The sequence below is a fragment of the Corvus moneduloides genome, chromosome 15 (assembly GCF_009650955.1).
Source record: "Corvus moneduloides isolate bCorMon1 chromosome 15, bCorMon1.pri, whole genome shotgun sequence".
In the NCBI taxonomy this organism is placed as follows: Eukaryota; Metazoa; Chordata; class Aves; order Passeriformes; family Corvidae; genus Corvus; species Corvus moneduloides.
Genome location: NC_045490.1, coordinates 14,173,195 through 14,194,259, shown reverse-complemented (window position 1 = coordinate 14,194,259; position 21,065 = coordinate 14,173,195). Strand labels below are relative to the sequence as shown.

The 21,065-nt window shown below is 37.5% G+C and overlaps 1 protein-coding gene across 2 annotated transcripts in view; it reads right to left on the bottom strand.

Annotated features, from left to right (window-relative positions):
- Nucleotides 1-21,065, bottom strand: part of TENM2 (teneurin transmembrane protein 2) — a 742,100-nt gene that overhangs the window by 656,392 nt on the left and 64,643 nt on the right. For both annotated transcript variants that reach the window (XM_032124698.1, XM_032124699.1), the window contains exon 2: nucleotides 5,437-5,487. The gene's annotated coding sequence lies outside the window, so the exon portion shown is untranslated. The remainder of the gene's footprint in view (nucleotides 1-5,436; nucleotides 5,488-21,065) is intronic.

Genomic DNA, 21,065 nt, shown 5'->3' with positions numbered 1-21,065 from the left:
CTGAGGACTTTTTCTTTATGTCAAAGCCCGTGGATATGGAGAAGGTGGCCACGAAAGCAGAATTTCTCACTAGAGCTTAGATGTTACTCATCATCTTTCACAGGTCGGCTCCAATCAAAAAAACATATTTTTTCAATTGAAAATTGTTCCAGTTTTATTTACACTCCAAGAAAACTACTCATTCAGCCTTTCTTCATATACTTAGTCTGTTTAGTGCAGAATCCCTAAGAAGAATGACAAGAATAAAACTAATAAACCTCTCTGCCACTTGGGACCCCGTGGAACAGCATTACAGAATCCCTTTTACATCAGCCGGGGCACAGTGGCAGCCTGAGAGTGCTGTACACAGGCAGCTGCAGCCCTGCCAGGAATCCTGAGCTCCCGCGTCACAGACACCCATTCCTGAGCTCAGAGATCCCTGTACCACACTCCTCCCATGGGTCTCTCTGTGGGGTGGTGCAGTAACCACATCGTGTCAGAGCCTTCAAACCACCCCAGTGCTCTTCCAAGATATTAAACATACAGCTCGGTGGCCTTGGAAATACTTTTAAGTAACTGTAACTTTTTTCATTAATTTCAAGTCTCTTCTGTTATTTCCATTTTCTTTGTTTTCACATGCCTATGCATAAACTACAAAGCTATTTCCTAAACACTTAAAGGAAAAACTAAAAATGCCCTTGGACACAGACTGTGGACTAGGCAGTGATTGTCCCTTTTGAAAGCTACTTTACATAACATTAAAATACAATGTCACTAAAGAGAAAAGTGCAACATTTTGTTGTTCAGTAGAAACACCTTGGATAATACTGAAATAAGATCTCTAGTGGCTTGTGAAGTAGTTAGTTCAGTTGTTTAGCAATAACACCTTTGGATTTGTAAAGCTTCTACAATATCTAAAATAACCTAAAAGAAGAAAGTTTAAAAAGTTTTCTCTAACTAGCTAAAACCACCTGCTGTAACTTGAATCAAGTAAAAGTTCTTAAGAACAACCTTCTTTTGAGATAACACATTTTTGAATTACTACACTGTAATTTTTGTACATTGCATCAGGCAATGGCTACTGCAACTTCTTACACCGTTACCAGCTTACTAATAAACGTGCATGAAGCGGAACAGGGCATACAAGTTATAATTCTTTGCCTGTGCCTGGCAACATAAACAGGTCTGATACCATCAGATGAAGAATTGAGGAATTAAACCCTCCAAAAGTCTGATGTAAAGGATTGGACATGCTAAAAGAGATGGTGAAAAAAGGCTGCTAAGAAATGGAACAACATTCAGGAGAGAAGCAATAGATCCACAAATGGAAATAGACATAACCACAAGAAAATGTTTTATCAACATAAGAGCCACAAAGGAGCTGTGCATTTCAAAATAAGCAAAAATTGTTTTTGAAGAAAAAAACAGCATGGTAGGTAGGACTTCAAAGACTTTACTGTAATAGACAGAAATGAACAATACAAAAAAATACAAAAGAAGAGAGACAAAAAAAATCCCACTAAGACCAAGATCAACTTATTCTATGTCCCTGCTATTACCCTGTTAACCCTTTGATGCCAATGCTGGGGAACCATTTTAGTGATTAAAGACAATAAATATTTCAGCACCACAGCAGTTGCTGCCTCCAGGCAGCTCCTGAGCCTGCTCTCCAACCCTGCACCCCTCGATGTATCTCTGGCAGCACCTGCACTTCCCTTCCCAGCTGGAAGGCACAGCAGCTCCCCTGCCCAGCCCATCTTCATTTTACTCCCAGCCCGAGCCATAGAATGCACAACTGCCTTGTCGGAGAGAAGCCACATGAATCACTGTGCTCTGGGTGGAAAGCCCCCTTGATATTGTATTTCTAATCATAGAGAATAGGAACCAATGCATTCAAAAGAGGGGCACGGAATAGATAATTAAATGTCATTTAGTAAGGATAGAAGATGCAGCTATTCCATGAAATACCAGGTTTCTTAGTTCAGAAACAGCTACAAAAAATATTTTTAATTGGATTAAGGTAAAACAGCAGGTAAAGCTATGGTTTCTTGCAAAATACATTGCAGTATTCTTGTGTCTTGTTTCTGAATCATTGACATGAGGAGGATTTTTGCCACTGGCTTTAGCAGAACAGAACTAGCTAGTAACGGAGTAAAAGTTTTCTTCTTGGAAATTTCAAAATAATTCTGAATCCTGAGAGAATACATAGTGCCATTGGTCTACAGTAAGATAGGATGGAGAAATGGAGTTTAAATGGTGCTGGGGAAGCTGAAAACTAACTGGCTAACATGAAAAACTGTACATAGAAAAAGAGATTTAAGCAAAAAGAAAGATTGAAGTCTAATGCTACATGAAAACAGAAATGAAATTTTCATGGAATTTACTTTTTGATATCTTTGCATGTGGATTTCTTTTCTTTTGTTGGCTGCTTTTCCAGCCAACAAAAGAAAAGACAGAAGACTTCCAGAGAGAAGGCTTCAGAAAATTTTCACTGAGGAAATATTTATCATAATTCATACACTTCTAAATGCCTATTTCAATCCTCTTTTTCAAATCATTTTGGTAACCACAGAAAAAACGTGGTTTGTTTTGCTTCAATATATAGTAAGCTGTAAAAACCAAATTCTGTTTACAGCAGAACCAGATTTTCTATTATTTTAGACAGTCCTTTTCACAGAAAAACCTTTACATGTCATTACTAATGACATTACAACCCTCTCTAGCTGCCCTCAAGACCTAGCTGTTTTGTAGCAGACAATATTTGACATCTTAGTTTGCAATCTCAGAAAAAGCCAAGAGAACAGAAACTGTCCTGTCAGAAAAAAAATGGCTTCAGAAGCTGGTAAATATATTACATTTCTATGGCGACGTGATCAAAATTGGAATGTTTGAATCAAGAGTTGCCTGCTTAGTGATTAATTGCAGATGTCAATACCAAGAGGTACCTGCAAGGCAATTAGCACTGTACTTGCCTAAATGTCACCGCACTGTAAATACAGAGTGGAAATAAATAGACAGATTGGCCTGGTGCATGTTGTTTGGATTTGGAACAGGAATCTTGGAAATGTGGTTCCTAACTGAGCCAATTTTTTATTATGTGCTGCTGATATGCTACAAAAGACTTCTGTCTTTCTTTTTTTCCTGGTATACCGGGAGGTTAGTGCCACCGAACTCTCAAAATGCCACGTGGCGATCCTTACTAACCAAAGCCATCACATGCTGAAGAAACTTAGATAAATTTCTGCAGTTAAAGCTGTAAATCACGAGACTGAGATAGAATTTTGTTTGCCATTGGAACCCAAATTGATAAATTTTATTATATGCTTTACAGTGGCTGTTTACTTTGATAATACTTTTCTGTCCTGTCTGCCCCAGTTTAGAGTCATGTGAATGACTGAGAAGGGAATCACAGCTACAGGCTGAGAGTCAAGAAGCAGACAAATAGAGGCTGATGTCACTGCTGTGCAAGACTAAATATATATTACCATTATATCTGTCAGACTGATATTCCATAGTTTAACTTCTATAAAAGGAAAACAATAACATTGACCACCCTCCTCCAACCCTTTTGGGGATTCAGTCATGTTTGTTCAGTAGATTAAAATCTGGAAAGTAATTGTTTCTAAAAACTGGGAGGGGGGCTTTTCATCATACAGCCAAGATTTTATTTTTTTCCAGTATTTTTCTCCTTTTAACTATAACATATTAGCTGCTGGTGGCCTTTGAAAACTAGAGGATCAGATGATGCTGGCTCTCCTTCCATCTGCTAGCTTGCATAATAAAAAACCTAATATATATATTAATATAAATATTAAATTCTTTTTTTTTTAAACTAATTAGTACAGATGCAAAAATCTCATGGCCATGAAGGGTTTTGTGACAAAACTTCTCTGTTAAAATAAAGCTCATCTATAAATTTGGAAATCCTTGGCTATAAAAGTCTTTCATTAGCAGCACACACTAAACAATGATCACTGCTGTACGATGAGAGACAAATTAATGAATCAAACATTACAGATTTCATCACATTCACTCATTTGCATTTAAGCCGGTTTCCAGCTCTGTCATGCATTTGCTTTTAAACGAGCCCCTGTGGATAGTGCTGCAATGTTTGATTCATTAATTTGTTTCTCAGTGTACAGCAGTGCTCACTGTTCAGTATACGGTGAAATACTTTGAAAATATTTGTTTTAACAACCTATCCTTTATTTTAACAAAGAAATAATCCTGAAGAAGGAAATGCTGGCCATTTTGCAACGGAGCCCCTGCCAAATCTCCCAGTTGCTACCCCAGCCCATCGTTATACTACTGTGATATTATCTGGATTAAATCTTCACAGCTTGCTTTCACATATTCTACAATTTCATAAAGCTTTGAGCCAGCTCTTTGGGTTGGTATTATGATGCCAAATTCAACTCCTGGGAAGTTAAAGGTGGCTTTAAGCCTTTGCTCTCCAATCCTTGGATCAGTCCCAAGCAGTGACTTAGATCAGCCTCCCGGACACTCGGTGATACTCTGCCACCACTGTGCCCAGTCCACCAGCTCCTCCACATTACAGCCCAGTGGGCTGCTTGGCAAAGCCATCTCTGTGAGAGCTGCAAAACTTTGGAACTTGCTTTTGGTTTGTAACAGCTTGAATTTGGTGACCTTACAGCACGCTGAAAGCACCATCTGTTCTAGAAGAAAAGACAGGCATGTTCCCTGGCTGGTCAGTGCACAGAAATGGGTGTTTTGGTAATTAGATGGGTGGCTGAGTTCTCAAGTTCTTGTCTGAACCTCAAATTTTATGTATTTGACTACAACATTGTTGTAGCAATCATTGCTCATGTTTAATTCCAAAGAAATAAATACTTATAGGCAAAAAGGCACATTGCAACCAGGTTTTAGCAGCCTACAGAAGGTGGCTCTTCTCATTTTCAGGAGGATTCAACAACACTCTGAATCTCCACTTGCCGGAACACAAGTCCAGTGGTCACCCGTGTTTTAGATGGCAAACTTAGGTGAAATTAGATCCAACCTAATGAAATCCCAAAAGGTTTATTTAAGCACAACAGGTTGCTTATGGTGCCTATGAATTTCCATCACTTGCTTTTTATTCCAGACCACAGGCTAATCTCTGCCAGGTACAGGTGAGGTAGAGTTTCCTTTGAGGAGGTGTTACGAAAATCAGCATCATTCTAGTTAACTCTGCCTCAGCTCTTCCCAATACTTGGATTTTCAGTTTTATTTATTCACTAAAGAAAACAGATTTGTCGATGTGCAAACAGTCTTAAACTGGGAGTATGAAAGAGTCCTGCCATGCTTCTCACTGATATCCTTCTCATTTACAGAATACCCACATATCAATTAAACTCACCTGTTAATTAAAAGCTTGTCTGGAAAATTCCTTGCTAGTTGGAAGCAAAAGAAAGTGTAAAAACTATCTGAATGCTGGAGCTTTGAATTTTAATTACTTACTCCCAGGTTTGTTCGTGATCCCTCAGGTGTTGGCTGGGCAACAGCAAAGAACTGGAAAAGAGAAACAAAATTATTTTGTAATTTGTGCTGTAGGGAAGAAAATGTATTGAGAAGGTTTCTAATTTTCTCTTCTTATCTTGTTTAGATTTACTCTTTATTAATGTACTTATAAGAGAGTATCTGCACAAAAAGAAAAAAAAGAGATTCTGGAAGATTACAGGCAACTACAGTGAATAATTGTTCTCTAGATTTGATTTTTTTTTTTAATAATAATATGAGAATTCCTACTGTGTTTATCTCACAATGGAGAATATAATCATAAATGAGAATAATGCTTGTAAATTTGGAATAAAGGCTACAGCTTATCTGAGATCATCAATTATATATATGTATTAAATTTGATGTGCTGTTTATTTTATGTGCATCTAAATAGAAAAGACATTAGCAGTTTTAATAAAAACTTGGGCACTTGTATGAATTTGATCCCTCTCGCTAGCCACCCATATAATAATAGCTGGGTTTTGACCATTTTCTTTCCTTCCTACATTTTTAAGAAAAATGATCTTTTTTAACAGAGCAGAATACTTCATCTAAAGAAAGAGAGTCTGTAAACTAAACATGGAGGCAGGGGATAGCTCTTCTGCTTCTCCTCATTAAAACAATCACCCCTTCCTCCTCCAAAGTCACAATATTTTAATACCATGAAGTTTTTAGTGCCCCTTTATTAAGGATAAATACCTGGGATCCTACTTACGATCAGCAATTTTTCCAGTAGGAAAAAATTTGACATTTTACATAGGAACTTAAGAGATTTCATGAGGTTTTTGATGAATCTCTACATGTGGGAAATTTGGCCATCTGAATCAGGTGAAGATTTACACAATGAGTTCTCCAAGAACTGGGATGATGACTTTCAATTTTTTCTCAACACACACACACAGAGCATACACACATCTGTTTAAAAAGTTCACTTAACAGTTAAAATGCTACTCTTGCAAATTGACTTGCAGGCACCTAGATGACAATAGAAAATGCAATTGAAATAACTCCACTCATGCTAAGTAAGTTTTCTTCCTCAATACACTTAAGAGTTTCAAATTGAAAAAAAAAAGAGTCAAAAGCAACATAAATGGTAAACAGTTTATTTACTATGTATGTAAGCTAAATCCAAATTTATTGAGTGAAAATACTAAGCAGAAACTAAACACATGTGAGCGCAACAATTTGAGTCTGGTACAGGTTATAAGACAGTTAAAGAATCAGATGCTGCTTCAAAGTGCATTTAAGGGACTTGTAATGTTAAACAGCTCAGATTTCTCTTGCATTAAGTTCACAATGAAGGTTTCCTCATCAAATGAACAAGACTTCATGAACTGTGACTGCACAAGTAATTTTTGGCTATTGCACTCAGCTGAGTGCTGCTGGTTTAGCAGTATATGTACAGTCATATATTCAAGCAGAGACTTTTGCTCACTGTGTTCAGCTAAAAATTCTGAATATTGTGCAAATCAGTAATTTTAGGACCCTTAAATAAATTAAAATATGGAAGCATATTAGGGGTGGATGAAGAATAAACCATGAGAAATTCCATCACAGTTTAAGAAAGAAAGGAAGAAAGGAAAGGTGAAAAAACCTGAAAAGCAAGCAGGTATCTATCATCCATTTTTTTTTTTTTGTAGCTACATGTCTTTCAAATGGAGACAATATATTTTTTACTGCAGTTTTCTGGGGGACAGGCCTTGTAAGCAGAATCTTGTTTACAACAGAAAATACATTGCACTAGGAGTAGCCATGATGCCTTCAGAGACCCAACCTACAATTACTGAGACATTTTGTGAATCTGTCACTTATAAAAGAATGCCCTATGAAAATTCAAACACCAGCAGCTCTTGCGTAGGTGTGGTGGTGCATCCCCACACCTCCCTTTTAATCGACCTTAAAGTGTTCATTTGTGAGAGCAGGCAACATGTAAATATAACTCAAAATATTAATATATATTCTTTCTGGAAGAATGAGAATCTGAAAAAAGGACAATGCTATGTGCAGCCAGACCTCTCCAAAAGGGGACAGAGCTACCACAGTGACTAAGATGATGAAAATACCTTTTAGAATATTTTACATCCGAACAGCACATCTATTATTCTCTGCATTTTGAAATGTCTCTAAAAGTAATTTTTTTTTTAAGAGCAATGAGAAGTTTTTATTCATACATTCATGCTTGGTTTTTGTTATTCTTACTTGTTGGCACCCAAAATGAATTCCAGTATTTTTTGCATACTACTGGTAATTTCTACTGCTTCAGGAGTGACTCTCTTCCTTTATGGCAGCTATCACTGACTTCTTCTCAATAGTTATGAGACAGAATCCTACATAAAAATGGCAAACCATATTAAACTTCTGTATGATCCTTGATGATCTGCCAGAGTGTCTGATCCATTCAGAGTACACAAGTCCAGCTATGTGCCCTGGTTAATAAATAAACAGTTCATGTAAAACTTCTCTTTTCTGCCACTGTCTTAATCCTCCATTTTGTTTGAAGAAATCCATATTATATTTCAATCAGGATCTCTTTTCTTAAGAGAACATTAAGTAGTGTCTTAGGTCTGAAATTTATAAATGAAGCAAAACTTTTTGCTAGCAAAGCTTTTGGCAAAATATCTTTCCATGTATTGCACAGTCTGTTATCGTCATGATCAGCACAGATTTTGTACATCCCAACAGCCTGGTCTCTTATGAGTGAGAAATTTCACTTCTCCAAATGAAGTGAAGGATAATGCATGGGATTTAGCATGGAAACCATTCACTCACTGTTGAGCGCTTTTCTGGTTCTCTCCTTGGCAAATACGAAAAAAATACATCTGTCATTATTCTTGGTAGTACAGACATGTATCAACTGAGAGATGGACTACAGCTCCCAAAACATTTTCAAAAAGCTGCCACTAAACATTATGAGTGCTGAAATTAAAAAATAATTAGCCACTGCCACCTTGATCTGCACCTGTACAACTTCTGCAAGATATCATTACCCAATTCCTTATAAATTAAAAACTGATTTGGGATTTGCTGTTATATTAATATTATTCAATATTATCTATAAAGATCATATTTAATATATTTTAGACATACAAACTGCTAGTTTAATTTCTACATGATGTGCTTTTCTACATTTCTGTAAGGTGCAGAGGAGGGACATACAGGGCTCCTCCCTCAGGACAGACCTGCCTAGGCTTGGTTTGGTTGTAGTACAGCACAGGAGACACCCGAGCTGATCACAGGTAGTGTGGGATAATTTCCCAGCATATTGCACACCCAAAAGAGTGTGGGATGGCATCAAAAACTGCATTCTCCAGCACTATGCAAGGCAGCTCTTTGTCAAATCTGACAGTTTTTCCAACCCTGCTAACGAGAGGGTAAAACAAATTCAGGACATGAGCCCACATTTTAGGCTTGCATGGGAGATGCCTCTCCTTTTGGATGAACACTGCCAGGACTGGGGGCCAGAGCACATTTTTTCCTACAGGCATCACGACCTTTCAGCAATTTGTGAATCCCCAGTTTATACCAAAACATTATGGCAATGCCTTTTGTTAATTTCAAGGATTTATAAGTAAGGATGGGATACTTTTTTAGCAGACCAGAAAGCACACATCAATATATCAGGGAAGGACCTGAGCAGAGCAACAATCATACTACAAATGTCAGAGCTGAGTGATTTCCACACAAATAAAGTGAGGCTGCCATGGGCACAGCAGCTCCAGCCTTGCCGTGTCAGAGCAGGGCTGTGAGCGCTGCCCCAGCCCCAAGGTCACCCCCACGGGGAGCAGGGGCTGTGACACTCGCAGGGGCTGTGACACTCGCAGGGGCTGTGACACTCGCAGGGGCTGTGACACTTGTGAGCCAATACCACAGCTCTGCCCTTACAAACAGTGACTCCCCAGCAAGGCAAAGCTTAACTCTTCACAGTGACCCCCACGCCCCTTTCGCAAACTAAACAGCTCAAGTTAGGAACTTTTACTTCACAAGAAAATGCAGAGGCTCTTCTTTTCTCTTTACTTTGCAACTTCCTCTTCCTAGAGGAGAAGGAGAAAATAGGAAGATACAACATTCACATCCCGTAGCTGGCTAGAGCCCATGGTTTCAACATTCTCTCACCAGAACATCCCAGAGGTCTGACAGCTGACCACAGCCTGCCTTGTGATACTCACAACTGATCCATCAGGTTGGATCTTGCATGAGGATGAGGAGAAATGCAACTCTCAGTCTTACAATTTGAATGCTGTGCCACAGGATGAAAGTAAACTTTTTTTAAGGTAGGAAAGCCAGCTATTGCAGCAAGTCTGGCTTCCAGTTTTTCACACCAAAGCTGTTGCTTCTTCTTTAAACCAACTCATTAGTAAAACACTTTTGCATCTCATCTACAACTCAGGACTGACAATACAAAGTCTAATTAACCTCAGATATGTTTGAAGTTCCATTATCAGCTTATTTACCCACAGTTTGTCCAGTCTGGCCTTCTGTCCAGTTCAAACTATCTATGCATGTGTCCTGGGTTGCAGTGTATTCTATTACCATCCTCATGAGCTGTTAAAATCAGGTGGGGCAGTGTTTCCTTGCCTTCTCCCCCCAGACTATCTTTCTGTTAATTGCCCATCATTGTCCTGCCGCCTGACTCAGAGATAACTCCCTCCGGACTATCTTCTGTTAATGAGCCTAATCAACACTCTGCCTCATGACTTGTTACCCCATTGTGAGATGCTCCACCCAGAGGGAGGAACCAAGCATCCCATCGTGGATATAATCTGGGACTCTGAACAGCAGAGAGAACCCTTTCCACTGGATTTCCAGAGGACAGGAACTACACAGCCACCACTGGACTTTCTGAGGAAGAGCAGACCCTTTTCTACAGGATCACTGCTTCAGAGGACTGCAGCCACCATTCTACCAGACTGCTACCACCACCCTGCCTAACAGGGACTCAGGTTGTATCTCGACTCTGTCAGTTTGAACCAGTGTTTTCTTTTAGGTTTTTTTTTCCTTTTCTTTAATTTCCATCAAATTGTTATTCTGACTTGGTGCCTCCCACTGGTTTGTTTTCAAACTAGTACAGCACGTTATATCAAATTAAACATCCCATTTTAGCGGGATTCCAATATTCAGTTAGAGTGACAGCCTCTGGAATCTAAAATATTATTCAGCATTTTTAAAACAGTATAGAATATATTTAATTTAAAAATCAGTGAGCCAGCTAAATAATGAATCTGAGTAACAAAACGGCACATTTTGAGATTTTTGAAGTTTGATAAGAGTAAATGGGAGATTTTCAGAAGGACTAAGCACTCAAGGTGTTTCCCTTCTGCCATTTCTATCCAGATGTTCAAAAGTGGTCAATATTTCATATAATGAGAATATTTGAAAGTGTGTTCATTCAATATTTAAATGATGAACAAATTTCTTGAAAATATTGCCCTGCTGTCTCTAATCACAATGTGCAGGTGTCTTAGGTTAACAAAAATTAGAGATGAAACTCCTGAAATGATAACTGAACACCTTTCATGAGCCCTACATTCATGAAGACAATAACCTCTCCTCCTCAATGTATTCACTATTTTCAGTGTGAAATATTACTCTTGTTTCAGCTGCTCTGTAATCTCTTTCTGAACCACGGATGCCACGCAAGGATTGTAATCCTCTGCTGTTGTACAGGGTAACCAGGGTTTTTTGACATTTAAAATATCTAGCGGCATGACAAGACGTTGTATTTGCATATACATAAATTGTGCCAGGGAAATTCAATGAGTGACAAACCATCAACAAGCTGCAGCATTGCCTGTGGCTTTCACATCAAGCATGGCTGCATACAAAAATGTTACAGTGCTGAAGAAAAGCAGCCTGACCACCACAGCATCTGTTTTATATAAACTCCTCTGAAAAAGAGAATTCATCCTTTAAAAACTACAGCAAAATAAAAAACTACTTATTGTATTTATTTGAAACCTTCTTGTATTGGCAATACATTGAGGGGAAAAAAAGTTTCCTTTACGATATGATACTTGACATCAACTTCTGTGTGAGAATTTTCTTCCCCATCCATCCCTGACTATCTGCAGTGGTATCTCCTGAGGTTAAAGCAGGCTGTGATGCCTGCTTGTTATAGCTTCCTATGGCATCCCACCGGCGCCTCTCCCCTCACCTGAAGAAGCAGCTGAACTGTACAACTAAACCTATGGCTAGTGAGGATTAATGTCACAGAAAAGTAAAACATGGATTGGTTTTCATGTGACTGATAGTGCATATATTCCTCAGAATCACAGCAGAGTCCAGAGGGATATTTCATGCAGTTCAAACAAGCAACTCATGCAAACCATCTGCAGCTTAACCACATGACAGACCCAGAGGTGATTTCAGAGTTGCCAGTGAAACAAACTCCGATTCCTCCCAGAGAGACAAGCACTGCTGCAAAACAATGCTGAACATTTCACACCTTGGCGTGAGCCTTGTGAGAGCTGACCAAAAGAAAAGGAGAATAAAGTAGCAAAGAAAAAAGGAGCTAAAAAAGAAACTAAATTAAACTTTAAAAAAACCCTGAAGCTAGAAACTAATGCACAAAGTAAAACCACTCTTTGTTGCATAAACCTCTGCTTTCTCTCCAGCTAGGAGGGTTATGTACTGTACAAACACCAAATTTAGCATTTTTTTAAATTTTAGGCTAAGACAGTTGTACAATGCAAGATGAAAACTGAATGTGGAAATAGGTATTAAATTCCTCTGCTGAAGGTTTTTTTATTTTTCTTATGATGTCAATTTAAAAAAAAATTGCTGATGGATCCAAACTGGTATGATAGGGAATCATCATAGTCTCCCTTAGGTTGGAAAAGACCTTTAAGATCATCAAGTCCGAATGTTAACCCAGCACTGCCAAGGCCATCACTAAACCATGTCTCTGGCTGACATGACCTGATATGATGCACCACAAGATGACTTCTGAGTTTAAAGAAAGAAAAGATCCCCCAACAGGCTTTATGAGTTTCAGTGACTCATATATTACACTAACTTGCTTCTGGAACCTCCCTTTAGGAATTACTACATTTTCTCTGTCTGTAAATCCTGATATAGTGAGTGGTATCAGGCCTGGAAAGTGCCTTTTAACAGCGAACACCTCATCCAACTGCTTTTACCTTGTGAAGATAACTTTTTAGCAAGGCAGTACAATATATTTCCTTCCTTCTTGGAAGTCTCTGTGTTCTCAGTTGCTATTTCAAATTAACCCAGATATGGAGATTAAACAACCATTTGGGAAAAAGTGCTAATCAGAGGGAAATAACACTGTCTAGTGTTTCTCAGCCAGAGTGGCTTTGGTGGGGATTAAGTCTGTAGCACAGAAAACAGAGATGACTCTTAGAAATAAGAAATGAAACCATCTATTTTCTGTGACCTCCTACAATAAACAAGGCTTGAGCACAGCAGCTGTGAGAATCCCCTGCATATGCTGGCTGATGGCAATCCAGGCCTGAGTTGATTTCAGGCCGTATCCCTTGTGAATGACTGCAAAGCTGGCTTATTCATTTCGTGGCCGCATTCCAGTGCCAAGGTTTATCTCCCCAGTCTCTCAATCCTCTGTGCACACAGCTCTCCATAGGAAGTCCCAAATAAAATTCATTTCATCACTACAAAACTGAGTGCTGAGAGTTGGCTTTTGCAACCATCATCCTTTTCCCATCACTTGCTGAGCCTGGGGTCCTCCCAGAGGGGGACCCTTGGTATTCATGGGACTGAGTGTTCCTGAAGATGGACAGATCAGACTCAGAAGTCTGTACTGTTAAAATCGTCTTTATAGCCAAAGGAAATAGAGATCACAGTCAAATAGAAATAAAAGGGGGGGGAAAAAAATCATTTGATCCTCTAGAAGCTGTCACCAATTTTAGGAAACAACAGTGATCCTAAATGTCAGAAAGTTGATTGAATCTGTGATCTCACACCATCAGAGACAGCCAAAGGTCAGGTAACACCTTCTCCAAACTTCAGCCACCCTCACATAATGCAGAGAGGTCCCTCAGCCTCCCTGCTATGGCTCATGGGGTCTTCCTTATCAGAAAAAGATACCTGCCCCACTTGAAATGTTTGGTGAGTCCTAGTGTGCCTCAGCCATACTTGGATTGATGCCACTGGTCATAGAAAGCTCAGCTTACTTAAAAAATAACAACTCCCATATTCAACAAGCCAAATGTCTCCTTCCCTGACTACCTTGATTCCTGTGTCACTGGCAAGAAAGGCTCATAGCAATATTAAGTTAATTTATAGAGATTTTTAGCTTTTATTTTGTAAAACTGTGTTTTTCAAAAGACTATATGAATAATCAAAGTAGAAATAATGAGACAAATCAGCAAACGCAGTAATTTCTATGTGTAAAATAGTTTCAAATCAGAAATTGGAGTTATAGTTATACTAATGACAACCTTAACATCCTAACAGGCTCCAATTTTTGCATAAAAATGATACATTTTAAATATTTAAAACCTTGATAGGGATTTTATACTCTGTTTATGTTAAACCAAAAAAGTGAACTTAAAGTAATCATGTAAATTGAATGATAATAAGAGTTTTTTTATATTTTTAGACTACTTCAAATGAATAATTTAAAAGGCATCAAGCAAAATATTTTATTAACATAAAGTTAATGGTATATTTTTATAGTATCTGATTTTCAAAAATTTGTACTAAGGCATTATCATAATCAGCTCATGTCACTAGTATGCCATTTCACATGCTTTTATTTTTCACTAATGTACTCCCTGACACAGACACTAAGTCTAAACCTTACTCCTGAGCTACCACTACTGCCTTTATTAAAATACTTGTAATTTGTTCACTTCTACACAAATCTAAAAGAAAGAGGACCCTGTTCTGTGAATTGAAATTTCTGTTAGGATGTATTCCAATGACAAATTCAAGGCCCAGCAGTGGGATGTTCCAGCATGCTCAGACAAAGAAAATAAAAAGGATCAGCCAGGGTGTGTGACACAAAACTGATACTATGTTGTGAAACCAAGACAATTACAGAATGTTAGAGAATTCCTTGCCATTCCCTGACTAGAAAAAGAAAAGTGCCAGCTTAAGGACAGGGAAAGTGATTTCACAAGCATAACATTTGGGTTCCAATTCAAAGTACAATTTCTTTCAAAACAACCACTTACCATGTGGCAGGTATGAGTTTGTGAAACATCACAAAACCTACATTTAAACTTCGTTAAAATGCACAAAGTCTACACTACATTTAATTTTTTTTTAAAAGAATCATTTCATGTAACTTATTCAAATATTATTTTCCAGATAAATAGGGATGCTCTTCTTATTTCTTCTGTCACCCCAAGTAAAGGACAAATAACACTCTTGTTCTAATCAGACAACTCTCATCAATAATCAATGTAAAAATGACTTTTTTTTTTTTAATCTGTGATTACACTTTCTAATCCCCACTGCTTTATTATCTACTCCAAAATAATAATTTATCATAAATTCTGATATAAATATAACCCCATTTAGTGGGATGGAGCATTGCCATTGGCTTTGCTGGGAATAAATAGAGAGAGCTGAAGTCAGTCATGAACTGAACAGAAGACGAAGCAATTGCAGACTTAGGGCTATGGAAACAAACTTGGCATGTTTAATTACCCTAATCAAAGGACTCGATACTTTGATAATATACTGTGTAAAAATGCTGTAACATTTGAGAATAGCTTAAATTAAAAATTCCAATTGATAGTTTGTCAAAATAAAATATAAAAAGGCTGTGAGGGTAAATATGCAGCCTCATGGGTCTTCTTCAGTACTTCAGTGTCTTAATAATCACCAGTAAACATTTGAAGCCCCCAAAATGTTCAAATGATTAATTTAAAAAAGAAACAAAGCAGGGAGATTTTTGAATGTGGAGTCCTATGACAGACTTCAAAGATTCCTTGAAAAGAGAACACTTTGTGATGGAAATATTTTTCCTCAGGGGTTTTCTACCACCATTTGAAATTTTAGATGCTTTTCCCAGAATGTTGTGCCCATTCTATTACCGTCTTCTCTACAGCAGCAAGAAAATTATTAAAATATGAGAAGATGAAGAAAATCCACAAAGTTTCTTGGTCTCACAAGTTTTGAATTACGGGAATACATGATGGTTTTTTCACTCAACTGAAAAAAATTAACAGTTTGTAAGGAAAACATCATAAAATTTAAGGCAATAAACTCTTCTGATACTGTGGGTTGGTGCTGATTGTTTGTCATTAAATTGTGAATGACACAATAACAATTTTTTCTCAAGTCTTGTTTATTAAGCCCTCCTAGATATACACTGGAGTTCCTCTTGGCGTTCTGCATTTCTGGCAGTGGAATTTATCCTGTGCAAAGTCTTAGTTCAAAATATAAACATTACTTGAAACACCCCACTTAGATTTTGAAATCTCAGAGGACTCTGCTCTGCAGAAACAGCTGTTTCCTAAATATACATCTTGTGTTTGTTTATATGTGCACCCTTTCATTGAAAACATGTCTACAAGATGGTAAAAAAATTCAAAAAACCCCACAGGTATCACTTAGTTCTATCACTTCCATTACAGGGAACAAAAATGAAAAAAAAAAGAATCCTAAAATAATATACAAAAAAACCCTCAAAAAAACCCAAGAGTCTCGTTCTGATGCTATTTAGATAGTAAACAGAATAGTTAATGGAATTTATTATTCTGTAAATACTTGAGCTACTAGAACCTACTCCAATTCCAATTCAGATTATCAAAAAATTTCCAGTAACTCATAAAAAAAAGGAAAATTGAACACAGTGAAATATCTATTCTTTCTAAAGCTCAGAATTTTCCTATTATAGTCGTGTCAGAATCTTTTTTTCTTTTTCGACTCCAATGACATGTTACATTAACATCAATTAATCACTGGAAAAAAATGACCAAGTGAATTTTTACATTCTCATTTCCTAAAATCTTTAGACCCAGACAAAATGGATTTTCAAAATATACTCTTCATAAAAATAAGTCATTCCTGTTTTACAGGAATAATTAGATAAAGACCTACTCTGTGCACAAATGCAGAAATCAGATTACATGACCTTTCTGACACAAAATCACATCTCTAACTCCATCAAACTGAAGAACAAAGCATTCAGAAAAGTGGAACCCAGAGAAAGCCTCATCCATCACCCTTCTCTGTACTGTGGAGGTTCTGGTATTAATTTGTGACACGCAGACCAGAGAATGTGCTGTGAGAGGACTCCGTCAGCTGGGGTGAGGCTGCTGAGGAAATAAACTGCCAGGAAATGCTGGTATTCAGCTGTGGAAAAGGGGAGCTCTTTAATATGTTGCAGAGGTGGCTAATTGGGAACATTTAAAAATCATGCATGCAGAAAAAAACAAATTATGTTACACAAAATTTTTTAGATATTAAGATTTAATTTCACAAATCATGCTTATATTCAAAACTACATACAGTGATGATCAACATCCATGCTGAGGGAAAACTTTCATCCATTAGTAGGAAATTGCTGAAAATTCAACTCCATAGAGAAATAGATTACTTTGATTTTCCTGCTGTCAATATATTAAAAATTGTAAAAGAGATAAATTTGCTGTAACGTCTGGTTGAATGTCCAAAAAAACCCCCCTGTATACCCACTTACTATGTCTCTACTTTGTAAAGACATTAATTATTATGAGCATGGCAACATTTTCCTGCAGTTTTATTCTCCTTGCATTTGTTATATTGACAGCACTTTCACAATAAATATTTAGGTCTAATTCCATTAAAGTGTACCCAAATCACCTAATGGGAAATAAAAAACACTAAAGCTAGATCTAACTATTGATACATTGTCCTGTTGTTTACACTTCTTTTAATATAACTTGTTTTATTTATAATAACAACCTCTCCCTGGAAATCAAGGATGTGGAATATCTCCTTTCAGCTAAACTGAGAGATTCTCTGAAATTGCCCCTTCTTGCTTAATGAGCTGAAGATAATCTAGGAATTCTAATTCCTGAAGGAAAAAGAAAAGAAGTTCAAATAAATAAGCCTGACCTTTTGGCAGTTTTTTGTATTGTCCCCTTCTCCATGAATGGAGAACAATCAGGATTGGTGTCTCCTCTGGAAGTTCTGGGAGCTGACCACATCAGACAGTACTGGTGAATGTTCCTGAAAATGTTTTTTTAAGACTGGCTCAAGGCTCCCCAGCCATAACTGGAAGTAAAGCCTTGATAATCTAGAAGAGAACCATTTTAAATTATTATGCCCTTTTGCTTATGAAAGGGATTTAAAGCCAGAACTGCATTTTTCCTTTTTTTCTTTCCTCCTGACAGGACAAGGCCCTCACTGAAAGTGATGGTGAAAGACATTCAGCCTCGAACTGTCTAAGTAATCAGACAAAATGCTGTTTTGGAGTGTGGAGATGACCAGATTTTGTAAACCAAGTGAAAGAGCTTATTAGAGACAGAAAGCTCCATGTCAGGTCTCCAGAGGAGAGAGACACAGAGGTGGATGGAAATGGTTCAGTAGCCTTCTCTACTGTTTAATGCAAGTATGCAGGGAACAGGATCCACAGTTTTCTGTAGCCTCCACACTGTGGTTATTTTCTGATGAATAGCACAGAAATAAAAGCTTTTATACGTATTTTTGGAAGTAGAATTCTTACAGGGGTGAAATAACTGTAATCAAGAGCAAGCTGAATATGGAGTGTAGGAGGATAAAGCTTTTCAGGACTAGAGGGTCCTGCAGAAGACAAGAAAGTCTGAAGAAAAGATAATATTTTAAACGGAGCTTTACAAGAAACTTTCAGATTTATAAAAGTGCCCTTGGGGTCAATGTGAGAACAGTTCTTGTAGGATGTTTACGTGGATATTTCAGAGGTGTTCTCAGCTGTTAGTGGATTTGTACAACCTTCTATGATTGTCTCATTTGAATTAGAAAGCCATGAGCACTCAGGATAATTCTGTATTGCACCCGCACCTACACAGAGAAATAATTCCTTATCACTTAGTGCCAAGATGGAAGAATGTTGGTGGCCCAAATCAAGAATGTGTCATGTACTTGAGGAAGTGATTAAACCCATAAAAAATAGCAAGCAGAGAGCCAGTCAGATAGCTAGGATAGCTCTGAATGCTAAAATTCACATCTGTTTCCTACTCTCATCCAAATATGATGATTAGATTCAGAAATTTGGCTTGGCCTCATAAATAAAAATTAATTAAAAAGTAAAAATTATGAAGAAATGGTGAGTATACACATTTATATAATACAGTAGGTTTTGTACTATTCCTCTACTCCAGCAAACTGTAAACAACTCTTCAAAAATTCTTTTCCACATTGTCAATACGATTTCTCCTTTTGTTATAAGTACACGCATAAATGCTCTTCATCTGGTGCATACTTACAGCAGTGTGGATGCACCATCCGTGCTGAGGAGATTCAACACAACCACACTCAAGCAACCTGCTAAGGATTTTATTCTTTGTGTATCCAACGTTCTGTCATGACTCAGATTCCTGCCTCTACATTGTTTTTTAAACAATGGCTTTTCTTTTTTCACAGATTAAAATACAATGCTTCAGTCTTATAACAAGAATTAGTTGGGGAATAATAACAGTGCTTACACAAAAGGACAACAAAGTACTCAGATATTTCCCTGTATGTTTTGTTTTCGTCTATCCACACAATCCAGGAAAACATAGCTCTATGTACACAGACACACAAACACTCTCCAGAGGAAATTACTACAGAATACAAATGCACTGCGCTAATATGGGAGTCTTGATCACAGTGTCAGCTGTACCTCTTTCTCCTTAGCACTTCTCTTAACTTTTAAAGTCGAGAATTTTCACTGAGTGATGTTTATCTGGACGTCAATAGCAATTTCTCTGTCTTGCCTTATGTTATTAGTCAACTCAACAACTATAATCTATACAAAATAATGCTTCATCTGTTGATTATAGTCCCAGGAAGAATTGTTTTAAAAAAAAAAAAAAAAAAGAAACTGCGGAAATGGTTAAAAGTTTAGGAAAAGAACAACTGGTAGCGTATTGCAATTAAACCAGCCACTTCCACCCATTGCAGGGATGAGGATAACTGTGCATACCAGCTGCAGCAAGGTATACATGGGATGAGAGATGCACAGCTTGATGTGTAATCCAAAAGAGCTACTGGTTTGTTTCTTTTCAATTCTCCTTAAACTTTTGCCCTTTAAACAAAAAAACAAAAACAAAACCAAAAAACCACAAAACAACAATAACAAAATTTTACAAAGGAAGAAGTTACTACTGTTTAGTCTGCTGGTTATGTTAAACCAGTCCTGATGAATCAGATCTCATATATCCCTGCATCCTTTACTTTTTTTCCCATAAAGAGTTTTATAGTTACACTGTAAGATGTCTGGGACATTAACAATCTTTTGTTCTTTGCCTGTATGTACTGAATAATGCAGCGTGCTGATTTGTGACTGGGCTCCCAAGTGCTATGATGTAATACAAATAATGAATGAAAGCACTTAATTTTTAATTTAAAATAAAATTGACAAAAGTGATTACTAATTTTAGACTTATCAACCAGAAACAGCTGGGATCTCATTTTAGGAGATCCCAAGCATCTATGCTGTCAGATAATTCAAGTGCAGCTGGAGAGCTCAGATTGAGCACCCAATATCCTCAGACCCAAAATTAATTGAGGACTTTGAAAGTGCTGGCTCAAACATTAGCACATTCCCTTGATTATCCTTTGGAGGGGCCTGTTCTTTCTGCATTCACCATGCAGGGCAGAGGGGCTCTCTGTTCTTGTCTTGTGTTTCAATAATCCCTTTCTCTTTGAAAGGACAGGTGCAAATTAACTCTCACTTGAGGATGCCCAAAGAATCAAATGACCTATACCTCAAAATCTAAATGTGTTTCTACCTCTGCCTTATTTTCACCCATGCATTCTCTGCTCACTTACTGGACATCTTCCAATAATTTCCTCCAGCAAAGAGAGCTGGGACAAAGCTGCCTTGGATGCTGCTGGAGTTCTTGGATGGTCAACAAAGGGTGCTAATGGACATGGCAGCTGGCTTTCTCCCTCTTGAGGCTAAACATTTTCCCTGCACTAACTCCACACTTGACTGATCCAAAAACTGACAGCTGTGAGTTTGTCCTGAAACCATGCTGCAGTAACTGCTGCCATTTCACAATATAACTCTACTTTCTCATGTGGATTTAGTGCCAAGTACACAGCATTTTGTGAGCTACGCAGTACAGAAAAAAGCTGAGAGAAACAAACACATTTCATTTTTGTCTACATTACCAGCACTTTTCCTTCTTTATTCTGAAGCTATGAGCTAAGGAAGAGTAGAAAACGAACCTGAGGCATTTAAAAGCTATGCCTAAAAAATCTGCTTTTGCATGAATCACAGTTTAGAATTAGAAACTCTGATGGAGATTTAACTGGATTAGCTCTTAATACTATATTTTAAATTATTATTCATGAGTGTACTTCCAGTCACTTTCATTCAGAATGAGTTGAGAAGTGTTCAGAGAACAAAAACCTGGGGGATGCTTCTGAAATGATGCGTGTGTATTTGATACCTAGGAGTAACTTAAAAGTTAATGCACTATTTTGCAACT